Raw genomic sequence first — 27,407 nt, forward strand, 5'->3', positions numbered from 1 at the left:
TTTCTCCACGAAGGCCACCAGAAGTGTCTCTTCACCTTTTCTGTGTTTTTGGCAATGCCAGGGTGACCCTCAATTAATGAATCATGATAGCAGGAGATTACCTGTCTTTGTAAATCGGCGTGTGGTAGGAACAATCGTCCTTGGAAATAAGGCAAGTCATTGCTTACGGTGAAATCTTTTCCTTTTTGTAACCAGTTCAGTAAGTCTGGTGAGGTTACAAGTTGTTTAGTTTTTTCTTCAATATCCTCAATGGATTGTGAAGAAATCAGACCCACGATCCTTTGTTCAGGAATTATTGGTACAGGTTCTGGATTGGCAACGTTATCTCCCATTCCAATTCGGGAAAAAGCATCCGCTTTGCCGTTCATGTTGCCGGGGCGATAAGTGATCACGAAGTCAAATTCAGCAAAGAATAGAGCCCAGCGAAGCTGTCTGGAGGATTGAGCCTTGGCGGTTTTCAGATACTGCAGATTTCGATGATCGGTGATCACTGTGACGGTGTGTCTGGCCCTGAGGAGATAATGCCGCCATGCCTTAAAGGCTGATTTAATCGCTAGAAGCTCTTTGTCTGTGATGGTTTAGTTGATCTTAGGCGCCGAGAACCTCCGAGACAGGAATGCCACAGGATGCAGTTGGTTAGTCTCTGGATCTCTTTGTGATAGGACTGCTCCCATTGCTAAGCTGGAGGCGTCGGTTTCAACGATGTAAGGGAGGTCCGGGCGTGGGTGTTTCAGTATTGGCGCCGAGGTGAATTTAGCCTTTAGCTCTTGGAAGGCTTGTTCTGCTTCTGCGGACCATTCAAAGCGTTTATTTTTTCTTAAGAGGGTGGTGATGGGTTGTACCACTCGTGAAAACTCCGGAATAAATCTACGGTAAAAATTGGCAAAGCCTAGCATGCTTTGAACGCCTTTCACGGAAGTAGGAGACGGCCATTTGAGGATAGCGTCTACTTTTCTCGAGTCCATGTGGACTCCTTTGTGTGTCAGAATAAATCCCAAAAATTCGACCTCAGTGACATGAAAAACACATTTTTCGAGCTTGGCAAAAAGTTTATGTTGGCGAAGTTTTTCAAGGACCGCCCTAACATGATTTCGATGGTCAGCTTCTGAAGATGAGTACACAAGAATGTCATCTATGTAGACGACAACGCAGACATCAATGAGCTCTCTGAGGACATCATTCATAAAATATTGGAAGGCGGCCGGTGCATTGCATAGTCCAAAGGGCATCACTTGGTATTCAAATAGCCCATACTTAGTGCGAAAGGCCGTCTTCCATTCAGCTCCTTCCTTGACCCTTACCAAGTGATAAGCTCCCCGGAGATCAAGCTTAGTATAAATACAGGCATTTTTTACCTGGTCAAGGAGTTCCGGGATCAGAGGTAAGGGGTACCGGTTTTTTACTGTTACCTGGTTCAGAGCACGATAATCTATACAGGTTCTGAGGTCACCTTCTTTTTTCGGTACGAAGAACAGAACCGAGGATGCAGGGGACTTCGACGGACGGATAAAGCCATTGGCCAGGTACTGGTCTAAATACTGTCGCAGATGAAGGTTCTCAGGCTCGGTAAGGGCGTAAATCCTACTGCAAGGGGGAGTTGCACCGGGTAGCAAATCTATCTGACAATCGTATGATCTGTGGGGTGGCAAGGTGTTAGCCTGTTCCTTTTGAAAAACATCTTGGAACTCTCGATACTCTAGAGGTGATTGTGGACCATCAGCCGTTACTGACGCTAGGCCAATGTTGGGTCGTGGATAACAAGTTGGTGTGCACTCTGGGAACTTTATCGTCTTTGCTCGCCAATCAATCTGAGGATTGTGTTTCTCCAACCAAGGAATCCCTAGAATTACTTGGAATTGAGGAGCCTTGATCACGTCGAACACAATTACCTCCTGATGCCCGTCTTGGCCTAGTATCGTCACTTCAGTAGTGATATGGGTCACTGGTCCGGAGGGGATTTCCGTCCCATCCACCGTGGTAATGACGTCTTTAATCACCTTTGGACAAAGAGGTAAGTTCATCCTGGAAGCCAATTCGCGGTCCACATAATTTCCAACTGCTCTGCTATCAATGTATGCCTTAATTGCATGCAAACGATCCGGTTGCTCTGGGTTTACGAGGACCATTGGCATTATGAAGTGCGAGGTCAAAGAACTGGTTTTTACGCTCGGCAAGCGGACCTCTACACTTGTCGGGCGAGGTCGTTTCCCGGCTCAGGCTTTTCAAAACTCTTATCAGAAGCTCCCACTGTCTTCTTAGGTGGTTTCACCGGGCAATCTCGAAGAAAATGTCCTGAATTTCCACAATAGAGACATAGTTGCATTTGTCGTCTCCTGTTGCGTTCTTTCTGGGTTAGGGGACCCTTTACAACCCCAATTTGCATAGGTTCGACGGCTTCAACTCCTTTGGTGTGACTTTGAGGCTTAGGGAACACTCGTGTTTCAAACCTGGATCGATCCGCCTTTCTGTTTTGTAGTCTGTGATCCAATTGGACCACCAAATCAATGTACTCTGAACAATCCTGAGGAGGATTCACTCCCTGGGCAAGGACGTCTTTGAGTTCGCCATGCAAACCCCTGTGAAAAAGCGTGATTCTTTTGTCCTCAGGCCATCTGGTTTCCACGATTAGCCTATTGAATGATGCAATGTAGGCCAAAAGATCTTGATTGCCCTGTCGTAGGGAAAGGAGTTCGTTGTCCAGGGCCTGCCCCTGGGAATGCCTTGCAAAAAGTCTTTCCATATTTGCCTGGAAGGTCGGGAAATCACGAAGGATCGGGTCATCCTGTGTAACCAGAGGGATCGACCAATCAGCGGCACTGCCGCTAAGATACGAAAGCACAAAGGCTACCTTAGTCTGGTCAGTCGGAAAGGCTGCAGGTCTACAAAGAAAGTGCAATCGGCATTGATTTATAAACACCGCAAACCTTTTAGGGTCACCAGAGAAGCGTTCAGGCGGTGCCAATGGCACATTTCCGGGTAGGTTGATTTGAACAGGATTGGCTGAAGCCGCTGGGATATAGCTCCCTCCTGAATTAGGTAGCGGGGTTTGCCCCGCTTGTGTCTGTAATAACTGTCTGGCGAGATTATCAGTTCGTTCTTTTGATATTATCAATTCCCTCCTAAGGGCATTCGTTTCCTGGCGGGCAGCATGAACTTCAGCTCTTAATTCCCCTAATAACTGGGCCAGTTGGTCTGTGTCAGAAGTTTCCATAGCGCCTGGGTAGGAGGTTATTGGTGGGCTTCGCGTTCTGTAACGCTCACCTGATTCCCACGGAGGCGCTGATCCCGGCTGGGCTGCTATCGTTTCTTCAATTGAGAAGCGTAGAGCTCGGACGACTCTCAGGACTGGGCTTCCTCTTATCGAATGTCTGACTTGCAGGGTAAGTTTTCTGCAGGTGGAAGAAAAAGGGTTAATCACCGTTTGATGGGATTCCTTCTCCCACCAATCGCCAGTTTCTCCCACAGCCTAGCTTTCTACTTGTCTCGGCGAGCTCTCACCTTAGGCGTATAAATGCTGAGCTCTCCATCCTGCGTCTGGTGCAGGGGTGTGTGGATTCCAGTTACGTCACTGGATGAGTTCAGTGTTGAGGCTCAAGTCTTTTGCGGCCTTAGTTGTGGCACTGGTGCTGGGATGCCGAAGAGCGATGCCGCCGTTACTGCACGAGCGGATGCCTGTAAGTATACTGTAGTCTTTAGGCTTTAAAAGATGGGCACCTCAATAATGTCCCTTTTCCTTTGTTTCAGGCCTCGGGATGCTGTGGGCGTAGTTTTCCGTTGCCGATGCACGTAAGTATAATGTTCGTTGGCCGCTTTTAATGGCACCTCTAATAATGTCCTGTTTCTAGTTTTCAGGTGCCGGGATGCTGCGGGCTTTATATCCGTTGCCACTGCACGTGCCGATGCACGTAAGTATAATGATCGTTGGCCGCTTTTAATGGCACCTCTAATAATGTCCTTTTTCTAGTTTTCAGGTGCAGGGATGCTGCGGTTGATGCGGCCGCTTCTGCGCGTGCAAAAACTGGTAAGTTAAGATGAATGCGACTGCCTTCACCCGAACCCCTTTTTAATTATGTCCTTTGCCTTTCAGGTGCAGAGAAGCTGCCGAAGAGAAGGCCGCGGTTAGCTCCATTGCAATCACGGATGGATCAGGTAAGCGGGCGCGGCTGCGAGCGAGTTGCACTTTTCTAACCTTATGTTTATTCTTTGCAGGTTTTGCCGTGACTGGATTCCGGGATCTGGTAAGTATTGTTCTGTGTCTTTCTTCATCCACAGGTTGCTGCGCGGAAGCTGAAGATGACTCTGGACCTGGAATGCAGGAGCCGACTCGGTGAGCATCCTGCTGCTGCTGCAGAATAACGCGAAGCACGTGTTTTCCATCGGGCGTGGTTTAAATAGCAGAGAAGTGCTTCCAGTGTGTGTTCTTCCACCGGTTCCACCCAGGTAAGAAAAGAGTTCCTGAATGGAGGGAGTAGTTCCTCCCAGCCCTGATGGCTGGGGACTTCAACCAGACTGGATTGTTCTGGGTAAATATGCAGCATGGTCTGCCTCAGGTAAGTCCACCCAAGCATTATTACACTGTTTATCAATATGAACTGAATATGGACTGAAACCCTTCATGAGCCTGGCGCCAAAGGCGCCAGGACACGGTCCAAAGGGCCCCTGTAGGGGTCTGCTGGGTCCGGAGTAGTGGAAGACGGGTCTGCTTCCGAGGGCGCTGGGCCAGTCCTGGCCCCTCGGGAGTAGCGCCCATGACATCATGATGGAGAGAATGGAACCCTGGCAGAAGCAATTACTATGCTGACAACCCTGCATACATAAATAGAATATGAAGATGATGAAACAGCAGGAGATTACTAGTTTTTCGTTCCTGTTGTCGTGCATTCCAACTTGGCTGGCAAATGCCTTCAAAATACTCAAAGTAATACTAGTGCTGGTATTGCTAGGATTTTGTCTCATGAGGATTATCTTGGGACAGTGCCAGAAAACAGCCAAGAAAGCTATTGGAATGATGATAATGATTAACATAGATGGTGGAGCTGGTGAAGAAATGCAGAATGAGGAAGGGACTTATGAGAATATATAAAACAGTACCCTTGCACCTCCAGGAACAAAGTTCTACTACACAAGGATCATAAGAAATATGTAGGACATTGGATATTGTGTCCACCATCCGGAGATTGCTGTCACATGACCTGGAGTGTGGATGAACATATACAGAATGCAGGTCACCTGAGGGGATGATGAAGATATGAATACCAAAAAAACAACATTATGAAGAGAAGATGAAGGAGGTTGAAGAGAATATGGTAGAGGACTCGAACCGAGGGAGGAATGTAGTGGAGTAGATGGATGAGTTCTCCTTAACTCCTGCCCCCTCACCACCATCATATTGGAACCCCATTTATTGTCCCTATACCGCATCAAGTCTACGAGAGATGATATGCGCTCAGACAGCCTCAAAGAATGTATCCTCGCACTGTAAGAGTGGAAGGATGTCGCATAGAAGGATGTCAGCACACACCATTGGACATCATGGAGCGTTAAGTGAAATCTGAAGAGGGTAGAGTGATGTCATAAAGAAGATATATGAAGACATGCCAACACATTATGAAAATCTTTAAGAGTGTCGATGTAACAGAAGCAACAAGAGAAACATGTACTTAAGAATAAAGTGATCATGGATACAAAGAAGATACAGTAACTTGCTGACTAATAAATGTAGACACGCAGTAACACAAGGTAGAAAAGACATATAGAAGCTTGCTATAGAGGAAAATATAGAGTGGCAAGGACAGCCATGAAAGGAAAATGGGCGTTGACTCGTTTCAACTTCAACTTGGCTACCTCAGAGACCGACCAAGGCTGCAGAATCAGGAGACACGGGAGAATAGCTTTGTGTGCTAAATGAAGAGGAGTCTATGTTGGCCTGGGATCAATGAGGCTATTTTGAGGAATAATTGCAACACACACTGGGAGCCAGACGGATACATATTTCTCTTAGATTAAAGAAGAAGAAAACATATGCAAGAGCCAGATATTGGACAATGAAAAGTGTATGAAGTCTATGCAAGATGGAGTGAGCAAGCCTCTAGAGGCCAAGAGGAGCAAGCACATCCAGTATATGTAAATCAAATAGCAGTAAATAGAAGGTCAAAATTGACAAATTTGTGGTCTCCTCACACATGATTCAGAAGTCGAAAACAAGAGCTATTCATTAAGCTCTGAATGGAGATAGTGATGTGCTACACTCCCTTACATGTTCCAGAACAGTGAGCACGGTATAAGGCCAACTACAGACGATGATCATCAATAAGGAAGCTTTAATATTTAGGATTCAATTTAGCCCTCGATTGTGGGGAGCCAATTATAAGGAGCTCAGTTTTTGTGCTATTAAGACGTAACCAGTTTGATGACATCCTTTCTTGTATGGACTTGTAAATGTTAGAAATCTTGTTCTTGTCACTTGAATAATCACCAGTTCAGTCAGCATAATTTGTAAACTGGGTTCCCATGTTCTCAAGCAGGTCGCCAAGCAGTCAGATATAAACATTGAAAAGTGTCGGAGAAAGCATGTGCACTGTGGGACTGTGCGAGTAATTGGTGCCGGATCCGAAACAGCAACACCCCAGTGGATTCCAGACCTCCTATTGGCAAGAAAGGAATTAATCCATTCAATAGCCTCCCTAGAACAGCCTCCTACCTTGGAGAGAGTTCCTAGTAGTCTTTGGTGATTGAGAAGATCAACGGCTGCTGATAGGTCGAACAACATCAGCAGCCCCGTCTTACTCCTATCAACGACACTCAACATTTGGGTCTGAAGATCCAACAGTGCACTCTCGGCACCATAGTTGGATTGAAAGCCTGAGTGACTAGGATGCAGAATGTTAGATTGGTCCAGTTGCCCCTGGAATTGCATTGTAGCAATCTTGTCACGATTTTCAACAAAAACGGACATTAGTTATTGGTGTCAGATTACTGGGTACTTTCGGGTCCTGAACAGGTTTTTTGAATAAAGGGGTAACTACAACATGTTTAACAATGTCTGGAACAGTGCTCTAGCAGAAGGTTGCATTGGTAAAACATGAAAGAAATTGACCAAATAGTTTAAAATTGCTCATAATAATTATTTTATGAGATTACATCTCCAGAGCACATTGTGGGGAGCATTTTTTTAAGAACACTCTCCATTTCAGGCACAGAGATAAAAATTAAACTTATAAACAGACAGTAATATATTTCTCAAGGACTCGGATGCATTAAACAAGATATCGGGAACCGTGCTACTGGTGATTTTTGAATGGGCAAGTTTAACTTTCTCGGCAAAAGCCTGTTGAACCTTAATACAATCTTCCTTCGTAGGAACAAATGATTGTGATTGTATATAAGGTATCTTCAATTTCTTGCGTATTTCAAAGAGTTTCTTGGTGTCATTCCGGGAGTTCTCAATTTGTGCACCAAAGTAGTTCTTCTTTGCCTCATATTTCTCTCACCTATAATTCTTTTCTAGACACTTCCATGTCATCGTATTTTGCTCTGTTCTGTTTCTTTCCCAAATTCGTTCTGCTCGTCTTCTGTCCTCTTTCCGAGCGGTCAGGTGTGAACCAACTCTGGTGGTTTGATCTTTTTCGGATTGTCTTCAACTTCATAGGAGCCACTCTATCTAGCAATTCGGTCAGATATTTTTCATAACAGGTGGATAAAATGTAAGTAGTATCGGAATCTGAAGTAGCACTCATGAGCCCATACATACAGCTCTCCAAATCATCCAAATGCACTTTATTTAGATTTTTGCTAATTATTTTTATTAGTACATTGTTTCCAGCAGTGCCTTTTCAGGTAGCGTAAGTTGAAAGTTAACAAAGTATTGGTCAAATCAAACGCATATTCATGGGACTAAGGTGCATATTCCTGGATGCAACCCAGTCCAGTACATTTCCCTTGTTATGAGTAGGTTCTCTATTATGTATAGTAACCTGGATATGTTTGAGGGATTGCTCCAGCAGTATCGCTTCGGTATCCAAAGTGTTTCCCAGCCATCAGTTAAAATCTTCCAAAATGATTAAGTGGACGGTACAACAAGATAATTTTGACACAATTATTACGAGAGGGGGTAGCTTTAAGGAGCATGATCTCACACCCTTCACAAGCAACTGGAGATTGGATGAGGCAAAGCTCTTGTTTTGCCAAAATGGCAACACCTCCTCCATTACCAATTTCACGATTCTGCCCATAGAACTTATATCCTTCAGGGGTGGCCAAATCAATATTTGGACTGTTAGAGTCCTTTAGCCAGGTTTCTGTTATGCACATGATGTCGATGCGATTATCAAGGACATACTAATGGATGTCTATTGTGTGTTTGCCTAGGGGGCTGGGATTCAGCAGTGCTACTTTAAGGGCTTGTCATCCCATCATAAAGCTATTTTTGATATGCGGAGACGACTTCCCTACATCTGTAATAGTTTGTATTTGTAGTTCTTCATCATTATCATCTACAGGGCAAGAATATTTAGGAGGTTCATTTGTCACTGCTATATATGTCATATTATTTGTAATCACTTTTTGTGCAGTGTTCGTAACCATGTATTTTGTCTACAAATCTAGTTGGTTCATGCTAGTTTGAGCCACCACCCTGGCTGCATTCGTTTTGTCTAGTATACCAGCCTTCTCTATATTAATGGAGCCAGCAAAACGGTAGCATCGTTGAACTGATTGGCTACATCATGTGTTATGTCTGGAGTAAGTATTCCAGCTATCCCTGAATGAGGGTGTGAATATGCAGGTCGCAAATTAATCAACGTCTGCACAATTGCCTCACTTGCTAGTTTCTGGGCTGCTAAGAGTAGTGCAAGTTCTAGATGGGAGTCCATAATATTAAATGCTTCAGGTAGCAGCTAAATTAAAAAGGAGCAAACTTACCGGACTGAACACAGCTCCAGACTATGGGCCTCATTACACGGATGGCGGAGAACCATGGCGCTGTTAGCGCCATGGTTCATGCCGGTAAAATACCGGCACCGCCTTGGCGGAAAGGGGAATTACCGCCCCATTCCAAGGTTGGCGGGGCGGTAATTCGCCCTTCCACCATTGCCCTTCCCCATTCCCATCTTTGGCCCATAGGGCTCAATGGGAATGGGAAAGGCGCTAATTACGGTACCGCAAATCGCGGTACCGTAATTAGCTCCCTGGGTCCCTTTGCGGGTTGGTTTTTAACGCCTGTGAAAAGCAGGCGTTAAATCCCCCAACCCGCAAAGGGACCTTGTAGTAAGGCGGTAAGGATTTACCGGTACCGGTATTTTACCGGTACCGGTAAATCCTTACCGACATCCGTGTAATGAGGCCCTATGTGTGGCCTGCATGCATTGCATTTGTATTTTGAGGCATTTGTAAGGCACAGCATTCAGCCAAGGGCATCTTGGCACTTGAAACAAATGGTAAGAACTCTCAAGACACGGCCATTTCTCAGACTACCATTTGTCGTTTTCCACTCGTCATTTGTGCAGAGTTATTGACTCTGGAGATGTACAGTCTGAACATTCTGACCTCTTATCCTGGGAATGCAGTGCTGTTTCCCAATTGGACCCGAAAGCGTTGCTGACTACTCAGAAGAACAAATCAAAAAAGTCAGCTCTCTTACTTCATTCTTGCGAGACTGCTGGTGTGAGCTCTCGAATCGTGTGAGTGCTGACCCATATTTACACCCAGATGCCTCCATATGGAATAATCCAGCCTTGAAATATCAGGGTAAACCTCTGTTTTGGGTGGAATGGTTTGTGGCTGGCATCAAATATATTGGAGATTTGTTTGAGGGGGACAACTGGTTGACGTACGCTCAGCTTGGCCAGATGTATGACATGTCAGAATGCTCGTTTGCTGAATATAGGAAACTGAAGATTATTATTTCAGCTTGTGTTGAGATGCCACAATTGACTGGTCAAAGTCCTGCTTGGACAGCTCTATCTGTATGCTTGAGTGCCTCACACCCTGCTTCTACCATGTATGGAATTATAAAAGCTACTCGGAAGGGTGATCCGAGATTGCCTGCAATTTGGGCGGAGGAATTGGGGGAAGATGTTAACTTCAGATGTTGGCGGAGGTGCTGTGAAAACACTCGTTTGGTAAGTTTGGATTGGTCCCTCAGAGCTTCTCAAACTAAGTTGTTGTTCAGGGCCTATTGGACACCGGAGAAACTATTCAGGAGACGACTTTTAGACAACAATCTTTGCTGGAAGTGTAAATGTTCGAGAGGGTCTCTGAGTCATTTGATTTGGTCCTGTCCCAAGACGATGCAATTCTGGGATAAACTTCGGGAGAGGTTGAGTCTGGTTTTAGATGTCACAATCCCCATGAATGCTTCATTACTGATTTTGGGTGATGACTCTTCTCTGGAGGAAATTGACTTTGGTAAGAGAGTTTGGTTGCTTCGTGCATGCATGGTTGCTAAAAAATTCATATTGAGGTCATGGAAATCAAGTACTTCATTTAACATTGATGACTGGGTGGAGGAGCTACTTACTGTTTCAACATATGAAAAAGCCATTTACAAACTCACTGGTGACATTGAAAACTTTTGGGACATTTGGAGCTGCTTTCTTGATGCATATGGATAAACCTGATCTTTGATCTGGGGTATTATGTACTTACCCTTGAACACTCATAATCTGTATAATACCTATAGTTTGTGTGATGGTTTTTGTAATGCCCTTTTGTCTGAGGTATAGTATTTTGCATTGACATTTTTGGTTTATGTCTTCTACTCCTACGCTCTTATTCTCTTTCTTCCTTTTCTTTTTCTTTTTCTTCTTTTTTTTTTTTTTTTTTTTTTTTTTTTTTGATGCTGCAGTTTATTTGAAAACTTTTTCATCATTTACTTGAGTTAGAATCGCTTTTTAACATTTGTTTGTTTAGTTCGAGTATAGAAGATAGGAAGAGGGAAATTGTGTAAGTGTACTTGTTGTTGTGGCCGCTTAGGAGAGCGGTCCATCTTTCTTGCGTACACATTTGTGTCGATGAGAGTTGAAAGAATGCACCGAATTCTTTGCGTTGTGTGGCGAGTTCATTGCATTCCATAACGAGGTGGAATATGGTTTCCTCGATTTTTGGGTCTTTGCAGAACCTGCAGTAGTTGTCTTCGGGCTTGATCTGTCTTTTTGTGAATAGGTATGCTTTTGTAGGAAGAATGTTTAGGCGAATTTTTAGAAATGTTGCTCGAATGGTTTGGTCTGGGAAGGTTTGCAGGTAGGCTGGTGGTTCGTGGATTCTCCTATTATCTTTTGTGCATTGTAGGTTCTGTTTGTAGGTATTTTTTTGTTGGATGGTCTTTATCCAGTCGTTGTGCAGCAGTTTTGTTTTTGCGTGTTGTGGACGAAGTGTAAGCAGTTCTTCTGTGATATTTTCACTATCCATTTCATTTCTCATTGTATCTTTCCATTTTTTCAATATTGTCGTGTTGAAGGTGTTTTCTTTGTGTCGCAGTATTTGAATTGCTGGAGTTTTCCCATCTATCAGTATTTTCCGAAAAATGTCTAGTCTTTTCCATTGTACGACTGATTCGATTGATTGAGTTGCCAGTTCGTAGCGTATTCTTGGCATTGGAAATGTTTGCGGGAGTCGAAGGACTTTGCGCCAGAAAGTCGCTTCATATTTTGTCCAGTTGACTCTCTGAGCGTTCAGCATTGCTTCGGTACCGTAGGTCAGAATCGGAATGTACTTGTGTCTGTAGTAGGAGATAATTGGCTTGAAAGAGAACTTGCCGTATTTTCTGTGAAGGAGACAGCCTTGTCTTGATAGAGTTTGAGATGTTTGTTCGATTTTGTCTATCCACTGCTCTTCTGATTTTGACTGTTTTATTGTGATCCCTAGGTATTTGAACGATGTAACGTTTTCTATTTCTGAATTGTCGATCGTAAAGATACATTGGTTTGTTCTTTTTTTTGATGGTTTGGTGAGGGTCATTGTCTTTGTTTTTTCCGTGTTGATCGTTAGTTCGTTTTTTTTCATGTAATGGCTTAGATCTGTTAGTGTCGTTTGTAGCCCAGTCGGTGTTTTGTCTAGTAGCACAATGTCATCAGCGTATGCCATGATTGGGACCGGGATAGAGTTGATTTTGGGGGGATTGGTTTTATGTGATTTTAGATGTTCTTCGATATCGGCAGTGAACAAGTTGTAGAGTGTCGCTGCGAGAGGACAGCCTTGTTTGAGTCCATTTTCTGTTGGTATGGCAGATGTTGTAGCTCCTTGTCTCGACAATCTGACTTTTATCGTGGTTTTTGAATACAGCAGGATATTCGGTTCTAGGATATCAGATGGACAGTTCCATGTTCTAAGTTTCGACCATAGTTTTTCGCGTGAGATTGCGTCAAAAGCCATTTTTAGGTCAATAAATGCTGCGTAGATTGTCGAGTTGGAGTTGATGGCTTCATGTTTGATTACTTGTAGTAATATCAGGTTGAGGTTTGTTCCAACATTGGCCGTGAATCCTGTTTGTCTGGTTGAGAATTTATTGTTTTTTATGGCCCACGCGGTGAGTTGGTTTAGAAGTACTGCTGCAAATAATTTTCCTAGCGGATCGAGCAAAGCGATCGGTCGGAAGTTTTGGGGGTCTTCTCTAGGGCCTTGTTTGTGGATTGGTACGATTACTGCTGTTCTCCAGGAGTTTGGTACTCTGTGCAGTTTATTGATCAGTTTTGTGATGTGGCACAGGAGGGTTGCCCAAGCGTTAGGATCTTCTTTGATTATGGCATTGGATAGTCCATCAGGGCCTGGTGCTCTGGAAGTGTTGAGTTTGTTAATCAGGAGGATGAAATCTTCAAATTCTGCGTGTACTTTCCATGTTGGGTCTGTTGTGGGTTGCGTGTTCTGTTGATCTGTTTCTCGTGATGCATAGATGGTAGTAAAATGCGTTATCCATTTTTCTTGGGTTACATTAGCTGTAAGCTTCTGCTGTTTTTGTTGATTGTCATTGAGTAAGTTCCAGAGTTCTTTTGTATTGTGGGATTTGTGGATTTTCAATATGTTCTCTGCATCTGCTTGCTGAATGAGACTTTTTTGTGATTTAGTCCAGTTTCGATGGTTGTTTTTCAGAGTTTTGATCTGGTTTGGGATATCGAGAGCTGGGGTTTTCTTTATCTGTCTTATTGTTCGGTTTAAGGCTTTTTTCCTTTCGGCAATTTCTTGATTGTAGAAATGTCGATGGTCTTTCTGCGGGCGATTTTTACTGGTTTGTCGGAACGGAATTAGGATCCATTCGTAGTCGATTTTTAAAGCATTTGTCAGACTTGCCTGTAGGAATTTTTCCGGTAATGAGGCTAAGGATGCTTGTGGGATTCTCAGTCTTGTTGTTGTTCCGTTTAGTTCTAATAGAGGAGATGGTAGCCCCGGCTCTATTTTTTCCAGTGCCGCTTCAGAGTGGGCGGTAAGTTGGTTGTGGTCGCTCCTATCTGTTAATATCGTCTGCACGTTTGTGACTGATCGGTGAAGTTTTTCAGATAGGAATATATAATCGATGATAGCATGGGATGAACCTCTGCTCCATGTTGGTGTATAGGGTTTCGAAGTGTTCCCTTGACTTAGAAGGAGTAGGTTGCGTATCGTGGTTTCTTTCATCCATCTCTTTGCGTTTGCCGATAGATCTGAGTGCTTTAAGAGGCCACCGTTCTTGTCGTATAGTTTGATGTTCAGATCGCCACATATTATTACTTCCGATGACGGATGTTTAGTTGTGGCCTCATCGATTGAGATGAAAACTCCATCTAGGAACGTATCTGTTGATATTGCTAATGGGTTCCAATAGAGATTTATGATTAGGATTGTTGAGTTGTCCTTCTCTTCTCGCTTTTGGTGGTTTTTTGTATATATTATTGTGGTCAGTTGAGTCCAAGGGTTTATGTTTTCGGAGAGTATTACTGTGCTGTGAGGGTTTATCTTGATTAGGGTGAGTAAGCCTGAAGCGGGTCTTCCTTGTTTTTGTACGATAGCTGGGTTTAGAAGTGTGATAAAACCTTCACATGCTGGTGGGTCGCTGAGCCAGGTTTCTTGGAGGCATATGAATTGGTATTGCTCTAGCTCAGCAGCTGGGTCCGTAAATAGATGGAGATTTCCTCTGGTGTTCCACGAGCACAGTGACCACGTAAATCCATTGTTCGTTAATTGTTATGAGTTAGAGTTCATTGAGTATTCTGTAGATTCTGTTTCTGAGAAGGTGGTTTCGAAGTCATAGATTCTTCTAATTGCATGGGCATCTTTGTCTGGTCGTTGGCTTCTTATTGAGTCTTCTATAGATTCAATGTCTGATGCAGGAGTTTCAAAGCTTGTTCTGTTAGGTTTGTTATTTCTGTTTAGGTGTGCATCTTCTAAGGCACGATTTGAGTTTCTGTCGTCAGTTGCCTGTTTTTGTTTCCTTTGGTCGTTGTTTTTTCTTTCGTAACTTGCTGTTGTTTTATATTTTGGTTTGCTTGGTATTCTTGTGGATGTTGAGGCCCAGCATGAGAAGCCCAATTTGTGCAATTGTCTTCGTGTTGATATGATGAGTTCTTGGTTATTGGGGTCCGAGAGCTCTATGACGATTTTATCCAAGTTTCGGTCGTCTTTAAAGGTTATCAGATCAAGGTCTTTTGTTGTGAGTTTATTCAAGCGAGGTATTACGCCAAAGAGGCGTAGTAGATTTGTTCTATTTAGGATTACCGGTTCCAGGTTTTTATTTGCATTTTCAATGTGGATTTCATATATTTCATTTTGTCGTAGTGGATTAACAAATGTTGGTCGCATCTGGGTTTGTTGACTGGAGTCTTGTGGTGTTGTTGTTATCGAGATCGACGAGATGGGGTCGTAAGCTTCGTCTCTGGTTGTGGATGTTGAGATGTTTTCCATTGATAGCATCGAAATTTCTTCTAGGGAGAGTTCAGTAGAATTGTCTTGATTTTGTTTCGCATGTTGATCAAGGGTTGTGGTATATTCATCGATTATTATGTAACTCGTCTGGATTATTGATTGTGAAGACTGTTGATTGTTTTCTGAAGGTTGTTCTTCGTGGGTGGTCATGTTGAGCAGTTCCTCATCGATCGGCGATTGTGGCAGGATAGGTCCCGCTTTTTCTTCTTTTCCTTTCTTCCTTCTTGTTCTATTTTTGATGTTCATATGTTTGGATTGTTTATGGCGAATTGATTACTTTGCTTTCACTTGGTTGATATGTGTGAATTTCATGGACTGCTGTTCATTTATTTATGTTTGCTTACTGTGAAAATAAAAATTTAAATTCTGGGAAAAAAAAAAAAAAAGACACGGCCATTAGACCAAATACGTTTTTAGAGACCGCCTGAAAGCCAAATAGTCCCTCATGGAGCGAAGCGGGCAAAGGAAGCGAATTAATTGGACGTTATGTTCCCTTGTAGATGTTGATCACCACTTCCCTCTGCAAACTCTCCTCAAGAGTTAGTTCTAACCCTCTGGGAGCACAGCTGCCGCCCCTAGAGTTCTCTTATGTGATCTCCAGTGCCTCAGCTGCATATAGTGAAACCCTTCACTCTCACCCACCCCAAACTTTGTTTTGCATTCCTCGAATGTCAGTGGTCCGGTTCCTGAATATAAACCCCCAAGAGTCAGCTGCCCCATGCCTCACAAGCATCCAATCCATATCTGGGAAAAAGTCGCTGTTGTGTAAAATCCGAGATAACGGCCCAGTCCCACGGGCACCCCAATCATTCTCAAGCCCCTGTCCAAGTATTATTTTGTTGTGTATAGGAGATCCCCCGTCGCACCCCTAGCTTTAATACCCAGAAAAGGCAGTTGCTTCAGCGGTTGGGTTGTGGCTGCTTGTTTGGCATCCCGCCATCGTTGTTGCCCATGTTCCGCTCCCCAGTCAAACAGCTGTGCAGTTTGTGCTGCCGAAAAGTATTCTTTTATTTCCGGGATGCCAGGCCTCCCACACTTGGGCTTTTGCAGCCCTATTTTCTTCTGGATGCGCAGTTTCTTCTTCCACCATACATATGCTAATATCATCCCCTGGGGTGCATTAAACCCAGGTGCAGGGATTTTCAGGGGCATGGTCCGGAATGCATATAACAGCCTCGGTACTAAGGCCATCTTCAGGGTCCATGATGTCTCTTGCTGCTCCCAGCGTTTTAAATCCTACTCACATGCCTTCCACAAGGCTGGAATATTTGCCTCGTAGATTGAGTAAAAGATGGGGGGTATACGGACTCCCAAGTAGCCAATGGGGTCCTTTGTCCATTCGATCTACATCTCCTCCAGGTACCGTGAATCCGCTGGGGAGAGCAAAACATGTAAGCCCTGGGATTTGTCTCCATTGATATTAAACCACCCCCCCTCCCCTACACAGAGAGCCTCCAGAGCAGCTGGCAAAGAGGTTGTGATGTACAGTGCAACTTTATGCTGGGACATGCCACAGACTACCCCCTGAATAGCCTTGTTAACCTTTACAGCACATGCCAGTGGCTCGACCTCGAGCTCAAAAATAAGCCGGAACAGGGGGCAACATTGCCAAGTACCTCTCCTAATGGCTATCAGGGATGATAACGGTCTGTTCAGTCTGATTCTCATAATTGGTATTTGGGAACATGCCAGTAGCAGCTGCCTGAATTTTTCCCCCCAAACCAAAGGCCCTCAGCACCTGTCCCATGTAGAACTAATCTATTGAATTGAATGCCTTATGGGCATCAAGAATTGCAAGATTATTGCTTGTACTGGAGTGTGAACTGAGAGATATCTTTGCCCTATCGATATGCTATCTACATACCTGACTAAACTCGAAGGATGCCAGTATCAGGTTGATTCTAGAAAACGACTTATTGGCGTGGGTGTAACAAGTATAGCCTGGCTCTGACCGATGAAAGAACCACCACAGCTCTATCAGGGAGCACTCCCTCAGGATCCTAGTGAGTGCCTGGAGGTTTTGCCTGTCTGTATGAAAGGACTGGGATGTCCTATCCAGCTTTAGGTCAAGGGCGCAATTGAAATGTCTGCCCATGACCACCTCCCCGTCACAAAACGCACAAAGAATCGGAAGAAGCAAATCAAAGTCACATGCTTCATTGGGGGTGTAAATGGTTATGAGAGTCTTGATGTGGATCGCCACAACCATTTTCTTGGACTCTCCTGAGGTGAAATACTTCAAGTTGTGTTGTCTACTGACCAGACGCCGAGTATCTTGTATAGGAAAGTGTGTCTCCTGTAGGAACACTGCTGCAGCGTCTAGCTCCCTCAGGGACCTCTCCATAGATATCCACTTGATGAAGGAATTTAGTCCTTGAACATTCAGGGAGATAAACTTCACTTCATTCTTCATTAAACTGCTATGTAAAATGTAAGACAATCTTCCAGTAGGGCCAGCATGAGCATGCATGAATACAAAAACAACTCTCCTGTCGAACTCTAACAGAAACAGTTTGAACTATTTTAAACCAATTACCAACATTACCCTCCATACCCCACACATACTCCTCGTCCCTTTGGGGTGAAAATCCCAGCACAGACGCCTGCTGCCCGCTCCCGAACCCACACAAAAAGAATTAAAAAAAGAGAAAATAAAGAAAGGAAAGGGGAAAGGGCAGGGATGTCATTTCAACCAAAATGCCAAGGATAGCGAAAGTGACATCACAAGATCCTTAACCTCTGATGACATCACAGGAAGTGATGTTATTTGACCCCAACCCAAAGTGACATTGCAGAAGCGATGGAACACGACCTTTCACCCCTTGACAGAACAGGAAGTGGCATCACATAGCATTGTTCCTAAGTACACTGCAAAAATTATGGTTACATATCACTGTAATGTGATATACATTTCATGCAAGAATGGATCACCATATGTATCGTTAATATCAGTGTGTGTAGGCCCATATTACCAAATTACTGTGAATGCGAACAGACATCCAAGGCCAAATGATAATGATGTAATATTATATAGCACTTACGCGCTCTATATAGAAAACATTTACACACAATATCACCCAACCTGTGTTTGGTACTCATTTATCGACCACATACGTATGAAATGCTGAGTGCTGAGTTGGCCTTCCCAGGATTCGAACCTGCAACCTGCAGATCCACACACATCGCAGCAGTGAGTGCTCAACCCACTGAGCTATCACTATCTTGACAGTATACTAAAATGAGTAATTACATGTCTGAATGTTCTCAAATTCAGAAAGCAAATTACACTCTGTAGTAGATACCATTAAACTGGTAACTGAGATTTAACAGCAGGCCAGTTCATCTGCAGGTCTGGTGCAAAGTTGGCCACATGTCAAGCCTGAAGGGATCTACTGGGAGGGTTCATAACTGTTTATTAAAGAATTTAGAGTAGCGCAGGGAAAGCAGTGCACTCACGCAGCATCCTGTATGCTGGGCACTCCTTACCTCCTACATGCAAACATACATCCTGCACAGCATGCCACAGAGATAGGAGGGATAGACACATTACAACAACGCATTAACGGGGGGCACAATTAAATCAAGGGCCATTTTATGTGCTATGGTCACACATTTCCACACGTACACCAGCTTTTAAGCACAAGGAATTTGTCAAGTGACTCAGGACACCGAGATGGAATATCTTGTGATGAAAATAATATGGTAAAACTGTAACTAGCGAAAAACAAAATACATAGGCCGAAATGAATGCTTATTCTACTCTAAGTGCTTTTTGGAAGTTTTTATCTGCATTGTGAAATTTAGGTGTTTAAGAACACACTAATCCTTGAGTCTAACAATTATTGTATTGAATTCCAGAAAGACAAATTATTTGTTATTCCTACTCTTTCTTATTTAGGGTCACTGTTCAACATGTTACACTTGTGGAACCCCCTGTTTTTTCCAGAGGCCTGAACAAGACAGCCAGCCACTCCAGAAACAAAGAGTGCTGGGTACAGCCCAGGAGCTTCCATTAAAAACATTTTTTTGCGTAGCAAGGGAGACCACAGGGGTAGCCAGAGAGACCTGGCGACCCCCAAATGACCCCCCTCGATAAGAGCAAAGAAAGAAGACCAAGAGCAAAGTGAAGAGAGGAAGAAATAGAGGTTACCTCTGAGAGTCCAACAAGTCGCAGTATGTCCACCTCGGGGAGGACCCATAGCATTGCTCACTCGGGAGGACCTGAACTTCTCCCACATAAGTCTCTGATCAAAGAACCCCTTCAAGTGAGTTTTCTTGCCTGGCGTCTCCTTCTCCTGTCCTGGGAAGTCAGATCGCTCTCAGTCCCCGGGCCAGGCTCCAGTCGTTCCTCCACCTGGACTTCGCCCCACAAGTCACCTGCTTCCTCCAGCTTGACAATCGCTCTCTGCTTACCATCCAGTTCAAAATGAAGTCTGAAGGGGAAACCCCATCTGCACCAAATGTTTCGCTCTCTGAGACCGCTGGTCAGCCACTGCAGGCTTTTCCTTTTCCAGACCGTCAGTTGGGATCAGTGCTGGAACAGAGATATCTGGGCTCCTCTGATTGGAGGTGTCGCCCTTGCTGCCATCATCAGCTTTTCCATTGTTCGTTAGGAGTTAACTCTCATCAAGACATCCATGATCAGGTTCCTGCTTTGCTGAAATGTGTTTTAAATTCTGTGGGTACGATTGAGTTGTGCATCATCGCTGGATAGCCTTAAAGAGGTCTTGAACATATAGCTAAGTCCTTATCATGGACTGTTGTGGAAATGTCCCTCACTCTGATATTATTGCAGCAGGATCTGTTCTCTGCGTCCTCCTGTTCGTCCACAACCTACTGTACAGAGGTCTCCAGCACTGCAACCCTAGACTATAGGGCATCCTGCTCAAAGTCTGGCTCACATTGGCTGTCTTCCAGCTCTTCCAGGCGCTTGTCCGACCTCTGCAGGTGGTAGCTCAGCTCTGAAATTCTGTGCGTCAGTGCTTATGTTCCCCTCTGGACCTCTGCCTTAAATTCCAGGAGCAGCAATTGCAGGTCAGCTCTTGTTACTGATCCTCCTGGCGCCTCTCCTGCCTCCTAGTGCGTGTGCACCAAAGTCACGACTTACTCGGCTTGCTCTTTGGATGGGTGCTGCCCTTAGAGTAGGGATTTTATGTCTCCTGTTAGCGAGGCCTTCTATTTACTTGCCATGCTGGCTGCTCTATCGTGTCTCACCCCTGCCAATTGCAGAGTCAGGAACACCAACACACAGTGTGATTCTCAGCCTCTGTGAAGACTCCTCTCCCTCCACTTCCTGCTCCTGTTCTGCTGCCAGTGGGGCACTGAACGCCCAGTTTACCTGTGCTCCAACTTCAGGGCCGGTTTGGGTCTATTTGACCTAAATCATTTGACCTAATCACATTTGATCAAATTTATTTGAACTTTTTTTCAGTCTAAAATGCAGGGTGGAGACCCCCTGCAATCCCCTCCCCACTTCCCCTCAACCTAATCTATACACTTACCCACCCCCATATATATATATTTAATTACATTTGACCAAATAAAAAGGTCAAAATAATTCAATCAAATGTTTTAGGTCAAATATTTTTAGATCAATTATGCTAATACCTCAGGGTCGGTCATGACTCCTATACTTCCCACAACTCCTCTCTGATGCTCTGTTTTGGAGATCAGTGTGACCACTCCAGGCACAGATACAGACCGGGAAGCCAAACTCACTCCCACCGTATCATGGGAAGGCAAGAGCTCCTTGATGGCATAGGCTGGCGCAGGTGGGTTCTCCCAGTGCATCCACTTCAAATGCTGGACTTGCCATATCTTACAGCCATGGCCTCCCAACACCGCCCTGAGCCTCCACAACGTTCATTCAGCCACAGCCTGCTCTCTGTCAGCCACCTGGCACAGTCTCCGCTGTCCGCCCCAGTGCCTGGGTTGACCCTTCAATGCAGGAAGGGCTCCAGGCCTAGTGTTGTTCCCCTCTGCCGCCCCGCCGATACAACACACAGCCATCCACCATCTTGAGGCCTCGCACTCTGTGCGCCACTGCCCGCGTATCACTGAATGCTGACTCTGGTGCCACTTTCGTTGCCGGAATGCCCCTGGAGACCTACTACCCCTTCATAGGGTTTCATGGGGTAGAGCAGGGAGAGGGGGGAAGAGGGGCAAATGGTTCTTTGCTATGGAGCTGATAGCACTTGCCACTGCATCGGTCTGCCGCTTGGACACTCCGCTGACATGGCATTTACTGGGCATCAAGAGTAAAGCAAACATGATAAAATAAAATAAATACAAAATACAAATAAATGTTGTTACGTGTCTAGACAGGTAGACGTTGTGCAGCCAGCTTGGATACGTTTTCTTATTGTGGCATAGCATTTTTAAAGGTAAAGCCAACATGAGAATGTTTTTACGTGGGGATTCGACCATATACTGGCAAAGCCAGCATGGAAATGTTTTCTTATAGCATATTTACTGTCATTTTGCGCAAAGCACACACAAGTATGTTCTTCTATAGGAATACTGGGATATATTGGAGTAGCCAGCATGTAAGCGTATGGGCATAGCCAGGGTGGAAATATTTTTATACTGACATATATTGGGGGAAAAGGCATCATAAAAATCGTTGGGAAATGTTCTTGTGCACTGTTGGTGACTAGCAATGAACTGCATTTTTGGATTTGAGTTATGCTACAAATTCAATTGGAAACTCTCTGTCTTTTTAGCCAGTTTTTCACAGAAAGTGTGCTGTATAATGTACCATTTTAACCCTTTATTCAAATAAAATTCTGGGGGGACCCCTCCACCCCAAACCGCCCTTGGTTGATTCCGGCTCCCTGTCTACACTCAGTCACTTCAGCATAATTTTAGGAAATATTTACACCCCATCCAATACAAATATTCACCAGCCGCCGCTGAAAGCCCCCCCTTCTTCTAATTGGAAAAGATGGATATGATGAACTATCTCACGTGCTTCTGGGACAGCCGAGCAGTGGCGTACTGAGTGGGGAGGAGGGGCAGGGTAGGCACATTGCACCACAGTGGCTCTTTAAAGAGCCAGATCGGGACATTTGGGAGCAAATCACCTCTCCCGTTCAGCACCAGGGGAAAGGTTTCCCGCAGGCAGGACAATAAGGGTGCCGATCAGGAGCCCAGTGTTCCTGCTCAGTACACTCATTGTCCTGGCAGCCGGACTCCTTCTTTACCTTAGTACTGCTTATCACTTTCTTCCTTCTAGCAGAGCATTTAAAGTGGGAGTGATTTGCATGTGATGGCTCATTTAAGAGGCTATTGTTTTGGATAAGACGTTCTCAGCGTTTGTTAAGAATTACAAAGGAGCATTTTTATTTTGAAAGCAGACGAAAAGTGCAAGTTAGCTGCTAAAAATATATTTTGCCTTCTACTGAATTGCATTGTAGTATTTGTAGTCTTCCATTTGAAGGTGGGGGTGGGGGGTAAAGCCGTAATTGCACACTTTTTGCCTAGCATATTTCCATAAGGAGTTTTAGATTTGTCTAAGTACTTTACTATAGTTTGTGCACTTTTTAAGTCATCTTTATAAAACAGAGTATGTTTGAAAGCCAAACATGAGGTTGAGGAGTGTAAATGATGAGAAGGCAAGTGAGTCATGAATATTTGCCAAAGGTGTGGCAAGAAAGTTTGCAGTCCTGGAGACTGGAGGGGCTATTTTCCCTGGTGCTGGTCCTGTGTTGATGTCTGGGCACAAGTCAATGATACATGTGGGTGGACAGCTTCCATTTACTTTTCTCAGAGGGCAGATGCAACCCCCATTGGGAGTTTTGCTTGCTCAAGTGTTTCACAACTAGGATTTCACCCCAGGTTATCCTGTTTCCAATGCAGATACTTCACCCCAAGACCATATACAAGTGTCATTAAAGCACATGTCTCATATTTGAATTCTGTTTTCCATGGAATATATCATCATAAATTGTTGGATTTAAAAGGTTGGCAACTTTTATAATGTGCCAGTATAGTTTTAGGAAATTCTCCTCTCTCTGATTATTTTTCCGGGTTGAATAATTTCTTTGAAGGGCAAATAATCCGGAAACTGAAGAAATTACTAATGACTATCCCGCTCCCTGTCACTAAATGCTCTAAATGGCGCCCAGCATGGGGTGCTCTCTTATCCTATGCAGTAATTTCAACCTGGGAACCCATAGCCACTCTCCGACCGTCGCCGGTCTCAGGAGGTGGTTGTCAAGACCACCCCTTCTAGGTCTATCTGCCTTCTGAGATGTGGGATAAGGACCCTAATCTGGGTGGCTTTATAATACATATGTATGTCCTGTAGTCCCACCCCCACACTGTCCTTCTGGAGGCTCAATGTTACGTACAAAACCCTGGGTTTCTTCCCAAGCCTGAGGAACCGTTAGAGAGCACCCCAGGTTGCTTTAAAGTAGCCGTCAGGTATCTGTATAGCGAGAATCTGAAACAGATAGAGAATCTTGGGAAGCACCACCATTTTGATTACGTTAAGTCACGCCATCCACGAGAAGGTCAGCTTGTTCCATTTTCCCCAGATCTTTCTCCACTCCAGTCATCAAGGGGGGGCGGGGGGAATTCGTCTCATATAAGCCATTCAGTTCTCTTGTGACATTAATGCCCAAGTAGCGCAGTGGTCCCAGACTGACCTTCATGCCCAATGGTAGGAACTGCCCCTCCTCCCAGTCTGATTTTCTCTAATGGTAAAAGGACAGATTTGCCTTTATTAAATTTGACCCTGCCAGTCGACCATATTCCTCAATAATTTGGACTGCGGCCAGGACCAAGGTCAGTGGGTGTACCACATGGAGTATACCACATATCGGCATACAAGCCCAATTTATAAGTTTTACCGCCCACCCTAACCCCTTCCACCCACTGATCCCATCTTAGTCTGTGAGCGAGGGGTTCCAGTGAGAGCACAAATAGCACCCGGTTAAGCGGCAACGCTGCCTCGTCCCCCTTCCCAGGCTGGACCACCTCAAGTATCCCCTGTTAACCGAGACACAGACCCTCGGGGAGGAGTACATTCCCATAGTACCCCATAGAAATCTCTCGCCCAGCCCTATCTTGGTAAGGACCGCCTCAAGTAAATCCCATTCCACCCTGTCAAAAGCTTTCTCAGTATCTACTGAGAGAAGAAATGGGTCCCCCTCCATCTCCCGGGCCTTATTTATCAGGTGCAATGTCTTTCTCATGGTGTCTGCTCCCTGGCATCCCCCCACAAAACCCACTTGGTCAGAGTGAACAATGTTTGGCAGATGCATCTCCAATGTTGCCCCCAGGAGCCTAGCATAGATTTTGGCATCTATATTTAAAAGTGAGATTGGGCGATATGAGCCACAGGATCTAGGGTCCCTGCCTTCCTTGGGTATCCCTGTAATGAGGGTCCGGACAAAGGAGTCGGGTGCTCTTCCCGTCTCCATAATGTCATTGAAGAATAGCGTCAGGAAGGGAAGCAGGACTGTCGAGGAGGTCTTGTAGAAGCCTGGGGTGAAACCATCTTCGCCCGCTGCCTTCCCCAGTCGGAGATGCCCTCTAGCGGCCTGAATTTCTTCCCGTGTGACCATGGCCTCCATCTCAGTCCCCTGAAGAAAGGGGAGGTAGGACCCCTCAAGATATTGGTCGATCTCTCCCCTGGGAGCCTTCCCCTCGCTTTTGTAAAGAACCTCATAGAACGAAGCAAATGCTTCCTGAATCCCTTCCGCAGTATCCCCTTCTCCCTCCACCCTGTCCTTGATCTCCATGACCCATCTCTCTGCCCGCTGTCCTCGCAGTCTACTGGCCAAAAGTGCATCGGCCTTATCACCTTTCTCATAGAATTCCCGGGACCCAGTGAGGGCAAGAGCACAGGAGCAGGGCCTCAGGGCCACCCTGATCACCACCTCTCAAGGATTCTCCAGGGGAATGTCATTCCGACCAAAGTCTCCCTCTGGGTCCCCCTCCCCCACGGGGCATCTTGCTCTGGGGAAGTTACCTCCCCCGGGGGGGGGAGTCTCGTCCTCCTCCTCCTCCCAAGCTGTTGTTTCCTTTAGGCCGCAGGGTTTGGCACACGCCCCTCAAGTGGGCACCCTCACCCTGCAGGCCACTGATTAACCTCCTCTGGGCGCGACCTCGGTCGCCTGGGCTCCCAAAGCACAATCCTGTGCTCCCCAACCAGGAGCTTGCACAGTCCTCGAGTCTCCCCTCCCTCCTCCAGGAGGAGAGGGACCAGGACAGGATCTCCCCATCCCCGAGCACTGACCGGGCGCCCAGTGTCATCCTCTGTGTTTCCGGTGTCCCCCAGGTGGGCCGGGACCTTCAGCTTGTGCACCAGTGCTGGGGCTGAGCGGGGCACAGAGCTTTCCCCTGCCAACCAGCTGGCACACCGCCTCTTGAACAAAAAGTGAAGTACCCCGTATCTGGGGGGGGGGGGGGGGGTCAGGACCGCCTCCTGCCCACTGGGGCAGGGTCGCCTCTGACCGTCTCACCTCGAGGAACAGCAATTGCGTAGGCCGCCGGAGCCCCGACCTCCCCTTTCGCTTTTGATTTGTCCCCTGCGAGGAAGAGGGACGGGTCTCCCAGCTCCAGAGCACCGATTATCTCTGGGTTTTGGGCACCATGTAGCCACCAAACTCCTCCGTCCTTGCCTGGAGTCAGTTCACCCTGTTGGGGGCTATGAGTGGGGGAACACTCTGTTTTAGTGGCGCGAGCGAGGGAGGGGGGGCGTTTAGGAGTCCTTCATCCACGCGCCCCATGGTGGCCATCTTTGGGGAATTTTTTAAAAATATAGGTGTGGGGTGGGGTAAGGGTAATAGTTACGGTAAGGGGGGGAAGGGGAGCCAGGGGTGTCTCCCCCGCATTAAGCACAAAAAAAAGAATTTGGTAATTTCTCCCATTTGTTTATTTCTCGGTAATCCAAATGCTCCTTTGACTCGTTCACTTTGTTCTCAAGCAATGGTATTCACATGTATTCATACCAAACCCCTTTGATAGAAAATATTGTTTCTGCCCACCCCCACGTAGGGGTTGGCCTCCCTAGGGAGCAAAAAGGATGTCTGGGAAGGAGCAGCTTTAAGGTGACTGATTTTAATAGAAAATATAAGCAGTAGAATTTTATATTAACAACAGTTATACTTACCCCCTTTTTTATTTTCTTTATTAAGCATTTTCGTCAAGTCACATTTTCACATATATTATACACATATACGTGTTAGCTCAGTTGTTAAAAAGAAAAAAGCAGTGGTTTTTATAAATATTTTGGTTAAACTCCAACTTCCCACCTTCACCCCTCCCCACTTGGGATGAAACGAGTCTTGACTTCAGTTCTCAGCAACGATTACACTTATTCCTATGGAATATCATTACTCCAGCGTCTTCTCATTTCACTTGTAGGCATTGAGGAAGGGCGCCCATTCCAATTCTCTGCTTGGGGCAATGTCATGGAGGGCCCCTGTAATGTTCTCCATTTACCCCTTTTTGAAGAGTCTGAGGCACCCTATGGGCATTGAAGACCACTGTTTTAAGAGGAAAGGTCAATTGAACTAAGAGTGGCAGTTTTGTTTTGTTTTTTATACAGGGGCAGAGATTCCCACACTGAGTGATGCAAGGCACCTGTAACCATCCCCAGGTCGAAACACATTTTACAACACATTCTGCAGCAGGAGTAGGACAAAAACCATATGATTTACAGGAATATCTAAACATATAACATACCAGCAACAGTCACCTAATCTGATGAGTTGTCTTTGAAGCATTCTGTCGTAGGATCCCCTGGTTCCCCCTGCACATAAGCAAGGGTCTGGTAGTCCATTAATGATGCTTTGTTCCCATTTTGAAGTGAGCAGCACGTGCACATTTTGCAAGATGCATGGTAACACGTCACCAAGCTTGAACCCAGCAGGAGAGGAGACAGAAACATTGCCACAACCAGTGATATAGATGCCCAGAAAAGAAAATCATAGTATGGTAATAAAGGGCTAGACTGGCTGCCCCACATGCCAGTCTAGCCATCTAATAATGCATACCATATCTGGTTTTTAAGTATGGTATGTGTTATTTCATGGCCAGACTGTCATTTTGGGGATGCCAGTTAACCCTTTCTTATTGTGGTTTGAAATTTTTTCTGGACATCCATGATATACCAAGTATGGTGTGTGTTATTACTTGCCTAGTCTGACATTTTGGGGCAGCCTATCTAGCCCTTTCTTACTGTGGCAGGACTTTTTCTGGGCATCCTGTCCTGAACAGCAGTGTTGCTGTGTGATCCTGCTCGGCCTGACTGCCTGTAGAACAGCGGTCTGGAGCAGGACACAGGCAGCAATGTGTCCGTATGCCCCTGCTCTGCACCCTCCATCCACAATAGGGGGCATAGAAGTGTTTGGGAAGAAATGTCTCCAGGACCCCCCTGCCCCTACATTTCTCACCAACGTGAGGCCTATGACTCACCGGCAGCCATCTATGCATCTGGGCCCGGGATGCGGGACGGCTGCGGGTCGACGCATGGGGCTGCACGGCTCATCGCGTAGCATGATACAGAC

This window comes from Ambystoma mexicanum, chromosome 1q (assembly GCF_040938575.1).
Source record: "Ambystoma mexicanum isolate Mex_15411 chromosome 1q, UKY_AmexF1_1, whole genome shotgun sequence".
NCBI lineage: Eukaryota > Metazoa > Chordata > Amphibia > Caudata > Ambystomatidae > Ambystoma > Ambystoma mexicanum.